General features: G+C 52.5%; 1 protein-coding gene across 1 annotated transcript in view; it reads left to right on the forward strand.

Moving 5' to 3' along the window:
- The first annotated feature begins 4329 nt into the window (after positions 1-4329).
- MYT1 (myelin transcription factor 1) overlaps positions 4330-12627 on the forward strand; it is a 117982-nt gene continuing 109684 nt past the window's right edge. Inside the window, exon 1 of the mRNA XM_017881328.1 lies at positions 4330-4539. The gene's annotated coding sequence lies outside the window, so the exon portion shown is untranslated. The remainder of the gene's footprint in view (positions 4540-12627) is intronic.

Genomic DNA, 12627 nt, shown 5'->3' on the forward strand with positions numbered 1-12627 from the left:
GCATCAAGGAGGAGCCGACAGCTGCAGGGCTGGAAGGGCCACTGCTCACGCCTTTCCGTGGCCAGTGAGCAGGAATCCTGCTGTGGTGAAATCTCAGGCAGGCTGTGGTATGGAGGATGCCGAGGGTCAATCTGTGCAGCTGGGAGGACCCTGAAGAAGAGCTTTGCCGGGCGAGGCAGCTGGGGCAGTGCTGGGAGGTGGTATCTGGCTGGCGCATGTTGTATCCTGTCTCTGAATTCCTGTTCTCTGCACAGAGCTAGATGTTTTGCTGCACCAGCAAGGGGTGGAGTGGAGGCACCCTCAGCTCTGGGGACCCCGCTACGGGCTGACTCCTCCCTCGACCACCTGCTGATGGGCTGCCCTGGTTCCTATCTCCACCCCTTTGCTTAGCACCTCTGCTGGTCCATGTAACTGATGTGCCCTGCATGCCAGGCCCTGGGCTCAGTGCTGGGGGCCCAGACTGGGCTGGGACCTGGCAGGGGTTGGGGTGGCACCCCTGTCCAGGGCTTATGGATGGCACCCTTTTGCTTACTGCCCTGGCAGCAGCCAGGAGGGGGGCCCAGCCGAGGACTGCAGCTCTACCCAGTCTGGAACGTTTGGCCAGGCAGGAGGATGGGCTGTACTTCCAGAGTCTGGTGGGTTTTTTGTCAGAGGAACTGAGCTAGAAAGACATGTGAATGATGGTTCAGCTCTGAGAAGCAAATAAACCTTTATAAGTCAGAAGGGGCCTCAGTTTCTCCATTTGTCCTGGCCCTGTTTGTCACATGCCCTACCGGACACACACATCTGTCTTTCCTGCACAGCCCTCATGGAGTCCTGGGCCAGGTTCTGGGTCTACCCTGTCCCCATCCCAGTGTGCTCAGCCCAGGGCAGTAGGGAGGAGACTGCTTGACACATCACAGCAGGTCTTCGATGGCCTCCCTCCTCCATCCCCAGGGATGTTCCAGGGATGGCAGGTGGAGGAGGCTTTTACCAGGAGAGGCAGAACTGGCAGGAGCAGGTTTTTAAAGTCTTGAGGTTGTCATAGCAACTGCATCCCTGCTGAGGTTCAGTGGCTGTGCAGACGTCCCTGTGCTGGAGTGGGCATGTTTGAAAGCCATGTGGAGGCTCCAGGCTGCTGCTGTGGCACAGGCGTGCCTTGGTGTTGGTGAGCTGTGGCATGGCTGTGCAGTGGTGCAGGTGAGGTGAGGTGTGAGGTGGTGTATGTGGCCTTGCAGGGCTCAGTTTTCCTTGCCTGTGACCTCAGCCTATATCCAGCTCCAAAATGTGGTCTGCAGGGGGGAAGGGCAGGAGCTGGATCTGCCCCTCCCCTGTGCTGACCTAGATTCTGCCTGGCCTGCAGGTCCTGCAGCAGACGTGTCTGCCATGAGTCTAGCTGTGCAGGCTCCGTGGTCACCATAGCTTTTGGTACCCGAGGAGGTAGACAGAGGTTTGAATCTAGGACTGGGCAGCTCCCTCGCTTTCCACCCCCACAACTGTGGCCTCAGTCATCAATGGACGAGGCCAAGTCAGTAGGGGAAGCCGGGCCGTGCCCTCAGCTGGGTCCTGTGGCCTTTGGGCTGCCACCCTGAACTGGGGATGGAGGTGGGGGCGTGGGGCTGCCGCCAGCACCTCGATGGTCCTGCAGCTGTGGTGCTCACAATTCTAACACCATGCTGTCATCTTTTTGGCTTCTGGAATTTTGAGCCAATTTGGGCTCACCAGGGTGATGCCGCCCCTCATCTGGCCGAGCCTTCTGGGAGCGTGAGGGAGTCGGGACCCCACCCTAAGCTGAGCATGGCGTGGGCCACGTCACCATCCACCTTGTGCTTATGGGATGATTTAAGAGAACACGGCAGTCTCGGAAGAGCGGTGGTGGCGTTTAGCTTAATGGCGTTTGACGCAGAAGCCAAAAGCGTGGTCTGGGCCAGACCTAGGCAGTCAGGGCTCTGGGCTGGGCAAGGGCACCGTATAAAAGGCCGGTTGGGGATCAAGGGGAGCCAGGGCTCAGGCTGGAGGCCCCCTGAGGGCAGATGAGGGTCTGCAGGGGCTGTGTCATGAGGATCTTCATTGCTTCAGTCTTGGAGGAGAGCAAAGTCCAGGCAAGCCTAGGGATGGGACAGAGGAGGTGGACAGAGGTGTGGGAGGCTGGCCACGGCCCACTGCACAGGGGGTCTTGGGGACGCCAGCTCAGCCCCAGGTGTCAGCTTAATGGTTGCCTCCCGCCCGGGTCAGGGCCCACTTCTTGTGCCTAGGGCCCTCTCCAAGCTCTTCATCATGGCCCCTCTCCGCCTCCCCCGGGACTCCAGGCCAGCTGGGCAGCGCTGTGTCTGTGCTGTGCGTCTTTTGAGCTTCGTCTCCAGCCCCGGACCCTGGGGCTCCTCCTTCCTGGGCCTCTTCCTGAAGCCTGAGGAGCCCTCCTCTCCTGGGGAGGGTGTGTCCCTGCCCAGTCTGGGTGAGGGGAGTCACAGCCCCGGCTCAGACCCCACTGCTCACATGTAAGGCAAGTCATGGCCTTGCCCTCCAGAAGCCATGGCAGCCTGGTGAGGATACTGTGAGCACAGGACTCGGTGTCCATCTTGGCTGTACCCTCTCAGAAGCATCAGCCTGGTGACCTTGTGACCTCTTACGTCCCCTCTGCAGGAAAGGTGACCAACAGTCTGGGTTGGCCTGGGACTGTCCAGCTTTTAGCACTGAATGCCCCATATCCCAGGAAATTTCTTGGTCCTGGACAAACCTTTTATCAGTAGGGTCTACCTGGGGACATATGAGAGAGTGCCCCTTCAGGAGAAGCTGTGCTGGGCATGAGCCCACCCTGAGGTGGGGGGCCAGTCCTGGGCAAAGCTGTGCGGGGCATGAGTGCACCCTGATGGGTGGGGGGCAGGCCTGGGCTCAGCCAGAAGACAGCCCCAGTTCCTCCAGCATGGCTGGGCCCCATCCCCACTTCACTTCCATCTCCACCTTTGCCGACTCCTGGGATCTGAGCCTCCTCCTGGTCTATCTCTGGTTCTGAATGCCTCCTGTGTGCTGGGTGCTGACAGCTAAAACACATCTGTGTTTCATTTTGTCCCCACAATGACCCAGGGAGCAGTACGACCGTCATCCCATTTAGCAGATGAGAACAGGAGGCTCTGATGGAGTTTCCCTGGAGTGTGCTTAATAACCACAGAGCAGCGGGGCACTCAGCTTCCGCGTGGAGCTTCCCAGAGCCTGTGGCGTCCTCTCCAGGACTCCAGCAGTGTCGAATGTGGGGGGCCCACACTCTCACCAGGGAGACCTCATACTTATCACCTGGGACGTGTTTTCTGCCCGCAGGGGCTCCGTCCGCATCTCTGGCTGCTCAGGGGAGGTGAGTGGGGCTTTGCTCAGGCAGGACAAAGGAGGCTGAGGTGGGGCTCTAGGCCCCTCTTCCCCGCCCACTTGAGTGCACCCCAAAGGCACGTGGAGCCCCTGGGGTGCTGCCTGTGGTCAGGCCAGAGACTGCTCCACTGTCCAAACTGTGCTCATGGGGATACGGCCTGGGGACTGTGACAGTGGAACCCGGTAAAGAGCCCTGTGGACCTGTGCTCCAGATTCAGGCCAGCCAAGGGTGCCATCGTGGCCTAGACAGTCTCCTGAGGGGAGCAGACCAGGTGCAGGTCAGGAGCACAGGTCTGGGACTGGCTTTTCCTTGCTGTGTGGCCCAGGGTGAGTTACCCAACCTCTCTGAGCCTCTGCTTCCTCACTTGTCAAGTGGGGATCATCATTTTCCTGTCTCGGGCTGGAGGCTTGCACATGTTGGGCCAGGGTGCAGCACCGAGGGAGCCCCGTCTGAGGTCCCACCTGCCCGCGCTGCTCTGGACCTGGTCTGGGGTTTCAGCCTTGGGCCTGGGCAGCTCAGGTGGACGCTTGGCGGGAACACTGATCTCAAGTCGGCTGTGAGTAGGACGGGAGGCTGGTGCGCGGCGCGAGCTGCAAGCCACAGGCAGGGAGAACTTCCCGGAGGCAGTGGAGGGGGAAGAGAGAGAGAGTGCGTGTGTGCGTGTGTGCGCGCGCGCTTGCTTCTTAGCCTGGGCAAAGAACTGGGAGACCAGCAGGCCAGCGCTGGCGTCGCCACGGAGGGGAAGCACTTCCAAGCCCCACTGTTCTGGACGAGTTCTGCCGAGCCACAGAGCGGCCGCCGTTTTCCCCGGGCCGGGGTGGGGGCGCCTGGCTCAGGCAGGCTCCGCGCGGTGCGGCCCAACCCTGGCCCCCAGTGGCCAGCGCGGAGAACTGCTGCGGAGGAAAAGGGCCGTTCAGTAGGGCGGGGGCGGGCGCGGCTTCCGGGAGCCCCGCCCAGGGCTCTCTGCACCTTCCCGCAGAGCCCGGGTACCCCCCAGGGAGGCCCCGGTGCTGGAGCTTCGGGCTCGGTGACAGGACTGCCGTGGCTGGCGCGGCACTCATTTTCGAGTGGGCATGGGGGCAGGCAGGCCGGTCTCGGATGGTTTAAGGATGCTGTGGTTTGAATATTTGTCCCCTCCGAAACTCAAGTTGGAATTTCATCCCCAATGCGGCAGTACTGAGAGGCGGGGCGTTTAAGAGGTGAGTGGGCCACGAGAGCTCTGCCCTCATGAATGGATTCATTTATTTATAGATGAATGGGTTATCATAGGAGTGGGGCTGGTGGCTTTGTAAGAAGAGGGAGACCTGAGCCGGCACTCTCAGCCCCTCACCCTGTGACGCCCTGCACTGCCTTGGGACTCCGGGGTTGCCACCAGCAAGAAAGCCTCACCAGATGTGGCCCATTGACTTTGGACTTCGGAGCCCCCAGACCTGTAAGAAATACATTTTGTTTCTTTTAAATTACCCAGTTTCAGATGTATAAATACATTCTGTTCCTTTTAAATTGCCCAGTTTCTGTTATAAGCAGCAGGAAACAGACTAAGACAAGGGGCAAGCCAGCCCCTGCCCACAAGGAGCTCCATTCTGGTGTTGAGAGCCCAGACACGCAACTGTGACCTTTGTCATGCTGGAGACTTGTTTTGTGGTGGCCCCAACCTCAACTTGCCAGCAATTTGTAAAAGAACCACATCAATTTTACATAGCAAATTAAACCCAGGGTAAATGTGTGTACCTGGATTCCAATAGCAGGTAAATATTCTTAATGGTGAAAACTACAACTCCTGTTAAAACTCTTGTGTGCTGCTCTTGCCACTGAGTTTAAACAACAACAAAAAAACAACTCTGTGCTAATCATATAAAGAATATTTTTGTCTGGATTATCTGTGGCCATGTTCTCTACCCTGGATGTGCAGTAGAATCCCCTGGGTACTTTGGGAGCTCACTAGAGCTGGCTCCACCCCCATGCCCAGGCTCTGATGTGCCTGGTCTGGGTTGGAGTCTGGGCACCAATATTGTCCTAGTTTTGTGTTGCTATGAAGGAATATCTGAGGCTGGGTAATTTCTTTTTCTTTTTCCTAGGTGAGGAGCAAGGATAGAGGCTAGGTCATGATAAAAGAGGTTTGTTTGGCTCACGGTTCTGCAGGGTGTACGGGAAACATGGTGCTGGCATCTGCTTCTGGGGAGGCCTCAGGGAGCTTTCACTCATGGCGGGAGGTGCCTGATGGTAAGAGAAGAGGCGAGAGAGAGGGGAGATGCCAGGCTTTTTTAAAACAACCAGCCCTGGCCGGGCGCGGTGGCTCACGCCTGTAATCCCAGCACTTTGGGAGGCCGAGGAGAGCGGATCACGAGGTCAGGAGATCAAGACCATCCTGGCTAACACGGTGAAACCCCGTCTCTACTAAAAATACAAAAAATTAACCAGGTGTGGTGGTGGGCGCCTGTAGTCCCAGCTACTCGGAAGGCTGAGGCAGGAGAATGGCGTGAACCCAGGAGGCAGAGCTTGCAGTGAGCCGAGATTACACCACTGCACTCCAGCCTGGGTGACAGAGCGAGACTCTGTCTCAAAAAAAAAAAAAAAAAACCAAAACCAAAAAACAAACAATAAAACCAACCAGCTCTCATGGGAACTGATAGAGCAAGAACTCACCCATCACTGTGAGGAGGGCACTAAACCATTCATTCTGGATCCTTCCCCATGACCTGAACACCTCCCACCAGGCCCCACCTCCAACATCGGGGAACAGATTTCAACATGAGGTTCGGGGACAAACATCCAAACGATAGCAGGTGTTTTTGAAGAACAATCAGGTGTTTCAAACCTGGGGTGAAGCCACGGGTTAATACTGTTTTTCAGACATGGCTGGAGACCTGGGATTCCTACACCACAGAGCCTCCCTGCCAGAGTTCTCAGCTCCTGGGGAGGCCGAGGCGGGTGGATCACTTGAGGTCAGGAGTTCGAGACCAGCCTGGCCAACATGGTGAAACCCTGTCTCTACTAAAAATACAAAAAAATTAGCCGGGCATGGTGGCTCACACCTGTAATTCCAGCTACCCAGGAAGCTGAGGCACAAGAATCACTTGAACCTGGGAGGAGGAGGTTGCAGTGAGCTGAGATCTCACTACTGCACTCCAGCCTGGGTGACGAAGTAAGACACTGTCAAAAAAAAAAAAAAAAAGAAAAGAAGTATCATGATAAAAGAAATAACATTTTTAAAAAAGACAGTGTGGTATTTGCATCAAGATAGACAGATCAATAGAACAAATTAGAGAGACCAGAAATAGACCCACAAATATGAGCAACTGATTTTCAACAAAGGTGCAAAGGCAATTCAATAAAGGCAAGTTTTGTTATCGGTAAATGATGCTAAACAGTTGGATACCCATATGCAAAAAGTGAACTTTGATCCATACTTTGTACTATATTAAAATATTAAGTCAACATGGATCATAAACCTAAATGTAAAACCTAAAATTATAAAACTTCTATAAGAGGACATAGGAGAAAACCTTTGCAAACTTAGATCGGGCAAAGCATTATTAGATAGGGTATCAAAACATAATCCATCAAATAAATAAATTGTTTCATCAAAATTAAGAACTTCTGCTCTTCCAAAGACACTGCTAAGAAAATGAAGGAAATGAAAATACAAGCCCAAGGCTGTAAGAAAATTTTTGCGAATCACGTATTTGATAAAGGACTTGTATCGAGAATATATCAAGAACTCTCAGAACTCAATAATGTTAATGGAGAAAAACACCCTGTAAAATATTTCAAAGAGGTTTTTTCTGAGTCAGTATGAGTGACCATGGCCTGGAAAACACAGTTTCGAGAGGTCCTGAGAAAGTGTGCCCCTGGCAGTCAGGTTACACTTTGGTTTCATAGATTTCAGAGAGGCAGGAGTTACGGGAAAAGACATAAATCAGTACATAGAAGGTAGACATTGGTTTGGCCCCACATGGCAGGGTATCTTGAAGCAGGGAGTACAGTTTTGAGGTGGATTCAGAGATTCTTTAATTTGCAACTGGTTAAAGGAGTAAAGTTCTATTTAAAAATTTGGAGTCAGCAAAAAGGAACGTTTTGAGTTAAGATATAAGCCTCTTGGCCGGGCGCGGTGGCTCAAGCCTGTAATCCCAGCACTTTGGGAGGCCGAGACGGGCGGATCACGAGGTCAGGCGATCGAGACCATCCTGGCTAACACGGTGAAACCTCGTCTCTACTAAAAAAATACAAAACTAGCCGGGCGAGGTGGCGGGCGCCTGTAGTCCCAGCTACTCAGGAGGCTGAGGCAGGAGAATGGCGTAAACCCGGGAGGCGGAGCTTGCAGTGAGCTGAGATCCGGCCACTGCACTCCAGCCCGGGCAACAGAGCGAGACTCCGCCTCACAAAAAAAAAAAAAAAAAAAAAAAAAAAAAAAAAAAAAAAAAAGGATATAAGCCTCTTAACCCATAGGGGTGTGTGACTTAACTCCTGTCTGGCACGGCCTTAGGTCCTGTTTATAATTTGATATTGTCACAAAGGGTTTGTTTTGTTAGTCTTATGAAATCTATTTTAACATTAATGCTTGAGGTGTATGATCAGATGTGTCCAACTTCCCTTCCCGTCATGGCCAGGAATTCAGTTTTAAGGTTTTCTGGGGTCCCCCTGGCCAAGAGGGGGTCTGTTCAGGTGGTGCGGGGCTTAGGATTTCATTTTTTTTTCTTGAAACGGAGTCTCCCTCTATGGCCCAGGATAGAGTGCAGTGGTGCGATCTCGGCTCACTGCAACCTCTGCCTCCCGGGTTCAAGCGATTCTCCTGCCTCACCCTCCCAAGTAGCTGGGATTACAGGTGTGCACCACCATACCCAGCTAATTTTTTTGTATTTTTAGTAGAGATGGGGGTTTCACCGTGTTAGCCAGGATGGTCTCGATCTCCTGACCTCGTGATCTGCCCACCTTGGCCTCCCAAAGTGCTGGGATTACAGGCGTGAGCCACCGCGCCTGGCTCAAATACTACACTATCTTGATTACTATAGCTTTATACTCTGTTTTGAGGTCAGGAAGTGTGAGTCCTCCAACTTTGTTTTTCAAAGTTGTTTAGGGGATTCTAGGTTCTTTGCAAATTTCTATGCAAATTTTAGAATCAGTTTGTTAGTTTCCACAAAAAAAGCCTCTTGCGATTTTAATTGCATTAAATCTATAGATCAGTTTGGGTGGAACCGACATACTGAGTTTTCTGATCCATGAACACAGCGTGACTGTTATTTACATCCTTAATTTCTCTCAGCAGTTTTACAACTTTTAATGTACAGGTCTTGTACAGCTTTTGTCAGTTGTATTTCCAGGTATTTCATATTTTTTGATGCTATTATAAATAGCATTTTTTTTTTTTTTGAGATGGAGTCTTGCTCTGTTGCCCAGGCTGGAGTGCAGTGGCCGGATCTCGGCTCACTGCAAGCTCCGCCTCCCGGGTTCACGCCATTCTCCCGCCTCAGCCTCCCGAGTAGCTGGGACTACAGGTGCCCGCCACCTCGCCTGGCTAGTTTTTTGTATTTTTTTAGTAGAGACGGGGTTTCACCATGTTAGCCAGGATGGTCTCAATCTCCTGACCTTGTGATCCGCCCGTCTTGGCCTCCCAAAGTGCTGGGATTACAGGCTTAAGCCACTGCGCCCGGCCAAAATAGCATTATTTTTAAAAACTTTCATTTGATCGTTCATTCCTAGGATATAGAAATCCCATAGATTTTTGTGTATTGATTTTGTATCCTGAAACTTTGTTGAAGTTGCTTATTAGTTCTAGTAGCTTTTTTATAGATTATATCCAACTTTCTACACAGATGATCAGGTCTGTGAATTAGACATTTTTTTTTTTTTAATCTGGACACCTTTTGTTTCTTTTTCTTACCTTATTGGTTTGGTTGGAATGTCCAGTGCAGTGTTGAGTAGAAGTGGACATCCTTGCCTCTGTCCTGCTCTGAGGGGAGACATTATGGAGTATGACTTACCTTGGGTTTTTCATATCAGGCTGACACATTCTTCCTATTCCTAGTTTGCTGAGAGTCTTTATGAGGAATGGATTTTAGATTTTGTCAAATGCTTTTTCTGCATCTATTATGATAATCATGTGTTTCCTTTTTTAGTTTGTTAATATAATGAATCACACTGATTTTGTTAAACCAACCTTGCATTCTGTAATAAACCCTGCTTGATTATATTATAGTATTTTAAAAAATATTGATGGATTTTGATTTACTAAAATTTTGTTAATGATTTTTACATCTCTGTTTATAAGGGATATTGGTCTGTAATTTTTTTTTCTTGTGATGCGTATGGTATCAGAGTAATGCTGGCCTCAACGAATGAGTTGGGAGACAGTCCCTCTTCTTCAGTTTTCTCAAAGAGTTCTGTTAAATGGGCATTCTTTTCTTTTTGGAGACAGAGTCTTGCTCTGTTGCTCAGGTAGGAGTGGAGTGGGTCACATCAGGGCTCACTGTAGCCTCAACTTCCGGCAAAGTGATCCTACATCTCAGCCTTCCCAGTAGCTGGAACCAGAAGTGTGCACCACCACACCTGGCTAATTTTTAATTTTTAGTAGAGATGGGATCTCACTGTGTTGCCCAGGCTGGTCTTGAACTCCCCATACTCCAGGAATGACACCTTCACTCAAATCACAGCCCCTCTGGCTGTCATTCCTGGAGCCCCTTGTACTGCATTGGCCCCTGCTTGGTCCTGGTCCTTCTGGCCATCCTCAGGCTCCTGCCTGGTGTGTAACACCTCCCTCATCTACTGTCCCTCCTGGCTCCAGGCACCTGCCCAGATGCCACTCCACCGTCTCCCCTCCTGTTTGAGACGCAGGGCAAGACCACGGGTGCTGCTCTCAGAGCCTTATGCTCCACCTGCCCCACTAGGAAGCAGCTGAGGCCTCAGTCAGCCTCATTGGGGGCCCAGATTAGTTTGAGACACTTGAGACCTGTTAAATCCCGTCCCACAGACCCCTCTGAGCCTCGTCCATCACCACATGTGTGGGAAGATCCAGGCCAGTGGGGCCTGGCCAAGCTGGTGATGGAGAGCCTCCCAGGGGCCTTGGGGACACGTGGGGGCCAAAGGTTGGAGAGGATGGAGGCTGCCCAGCCAGGGCCAGAACCAGAGCAGCCCTTTGGGTGGGCCAGTTGTGGAAAGCTGATAGTAATGCCAACAGTTCTTGTTCATAGGACTGCAAAGGAGTTTTGTCCAGAGGAATGAAGTATTTTGTGGATATTGACCAGTTTTGTGTCTATTTCAGCACCCTGGATTGTCAACAGTGGTTTGGGTCCTCCTTGGAACTGGGCTCTAACGCTCAAGTCTTCTTTGTTCGTTAGTGTTGAGGGTTGAGTTGTGTCTCCTAAAAGATATGTTGGAGTCTCGGCCGGGCGCGGTGTCTCACGCCTATAATCCCGGCACTTTGGGAGGCCGAGGCGGGTGGATCACGAGGTCAAGAGATTGAGACCATCCTGGCCAACATAATGAAACCCCGTCTCTACTAAAAAAATACAAAAATTAGCTGGGCGTGGTGGCACATGCCTGTAGTCCCAGCTACTCGGGAGGCTGAGGCTGGAGAATCGTTTGAACCTGGGAGGCAGAGGTTGCAATGAGCCGTGATCGCGCCACTGCCCTCCAGCCTGGCGACAGAGTGAGACTCTGTCTAAAAAAAAGATACACTGGAGTCTCAACCCCCAGCACCTGTGAGTGTGACCTTGTTTGGAAGTAGGGTCTTTGCAGATTTAGTCAATTTGAGGCCATAGTGGGCTGGGGTGTCTTTACAAGAAGAGGGCAGTGTGGACCCAGACACAGAAGATGCAGGGGACAGTGCTGTGTGAAGACAGAAGTGGCGAGGCTGGAGGGATGCGTCTGTGAGCCAGGGAGCGTCAAGGATTGCCAACGACTGCTAGAAGCTGGAGGAGGTGAGGAAGGGTCGTCTCTGGAATCTTCGGAGGCAATGCAGCCACTACTTGATTCCAGACTTCTGGCCTCCAGAACTAAGAGGGAATAATTTTCTGTTGTTTAAGCCAGTCTGGGGTCCTTTATTATGGCAACCCTAAGAGTCCCATGCAGTGTGCGTGGGAGGGGTTGCTCCAGACAGAGGAAACCACACAAGCAGGTGTCCCAGGAGTGGGGGGTAGGGGAAGGAGGGGCTGGGTCATGGAGAACCTTTGAACTGTTTTCCTAAAGGCAGTGGGAGGCTTTTTACAAAAGGCCTAATTCTGGAAAAGGTTAAAGCACACATTTTGAAAACAAAACTATGACCCTCATGCCAGAGGTTTTATTGAACTTGTGTTGATTTTAACCCCTGGGCCTGAGAACAGAGAACTGGCTGAATGTGACAGAGGCATGCCCACTTCTGGGGAGGCCAGTGGGGCCTCTGTGCCTCCTGGCAGGGGTCGCTCAGGAAGAACAAGAGGTCGTGTGGAAGCCTATGCTGGATGGTAAAGGTGGAATTTTGGTGCATTTGTCCTGGACCACTGACACGTTCTTGTTCAGCACAAGGGCAATGGCAATGGCCACTGGTAATCCTGGGCTCCAGGTGTGTTCGTGTGTGCGTAGAGGTACTGGAGTATTGAGGTGTGTGCCTGTGTGTGTGTAGAGGCACTGCAGTATCCAGGTGTGTGCGTGTGTGCGTAGAGGTACTGGAGTATCCAGGCGTGTGTATGTGTGCGTGGAGGCACTGGAGTATTGACACGCTAGGGGTGAACACGCCCAGTGTGGATGCCCTGCAATGTTACCCTGGGAAGCAGATGATATGGGCCATCTGGTGGCCACACTGGCACTGTGCTGCTCTGTGTTTAGCTGGGCATGTGTTCTGGGCTGGGCACGAGGCAAGATGAGGACAGCTGCTGGGCTGTGGACAGTTGTTCGCAGGGCTGCAGGTTGTTGCAGGTGGGCCAAGAGGGGCTGCGCAGCCCATGAGGGTGAGGCTGAGACTCCACACTGAGCCCGGGTTTAGGGGACTTGGTGGGGGTCACATCCTCCCCTGTCCCAGACTTGTCCGGGCCCCTCTCCTGTCCTGTAGAGACCCCCTCACTGTCCACCCTCATGTTCTGTAGACATCCCCTCAGTGTCCAGCCTCATGGCCTGTAGAGACCACGTCACTGTCCAGCCTCATGGCCTGTAGAGACCACGTCACTGTCCAGCCTCGTGTCCTGTAGAGACTCCCCTCACTGTCCACCCTCGTGTTCTGTAGACATCCCCTCAGTGTCCAGCCTCATGGCCCGTAGAGACCACGTCACTGTCCAGCCTCATGGCCCGTAGAGACCACGTCACTGTCCAGCCTCGTG

The sequence above is a fragment of the Rhinopithecus bieti genome, unplaced genomic scaffold, assembly GCF_001698545.2.
Source record: "Rhinopithecus bieti isolate Rb0 unplaced genomic scaffold, ASM169854v2 scaffold_12573, whole genome shotgun sequence".
Classification (NCBI taxonomy): Eukaryota; Metazoa; Chordata; class Mammalia; order Primates; family Cercopithecidae; genus Rhinopithecus; species Rhinopithecus bieti.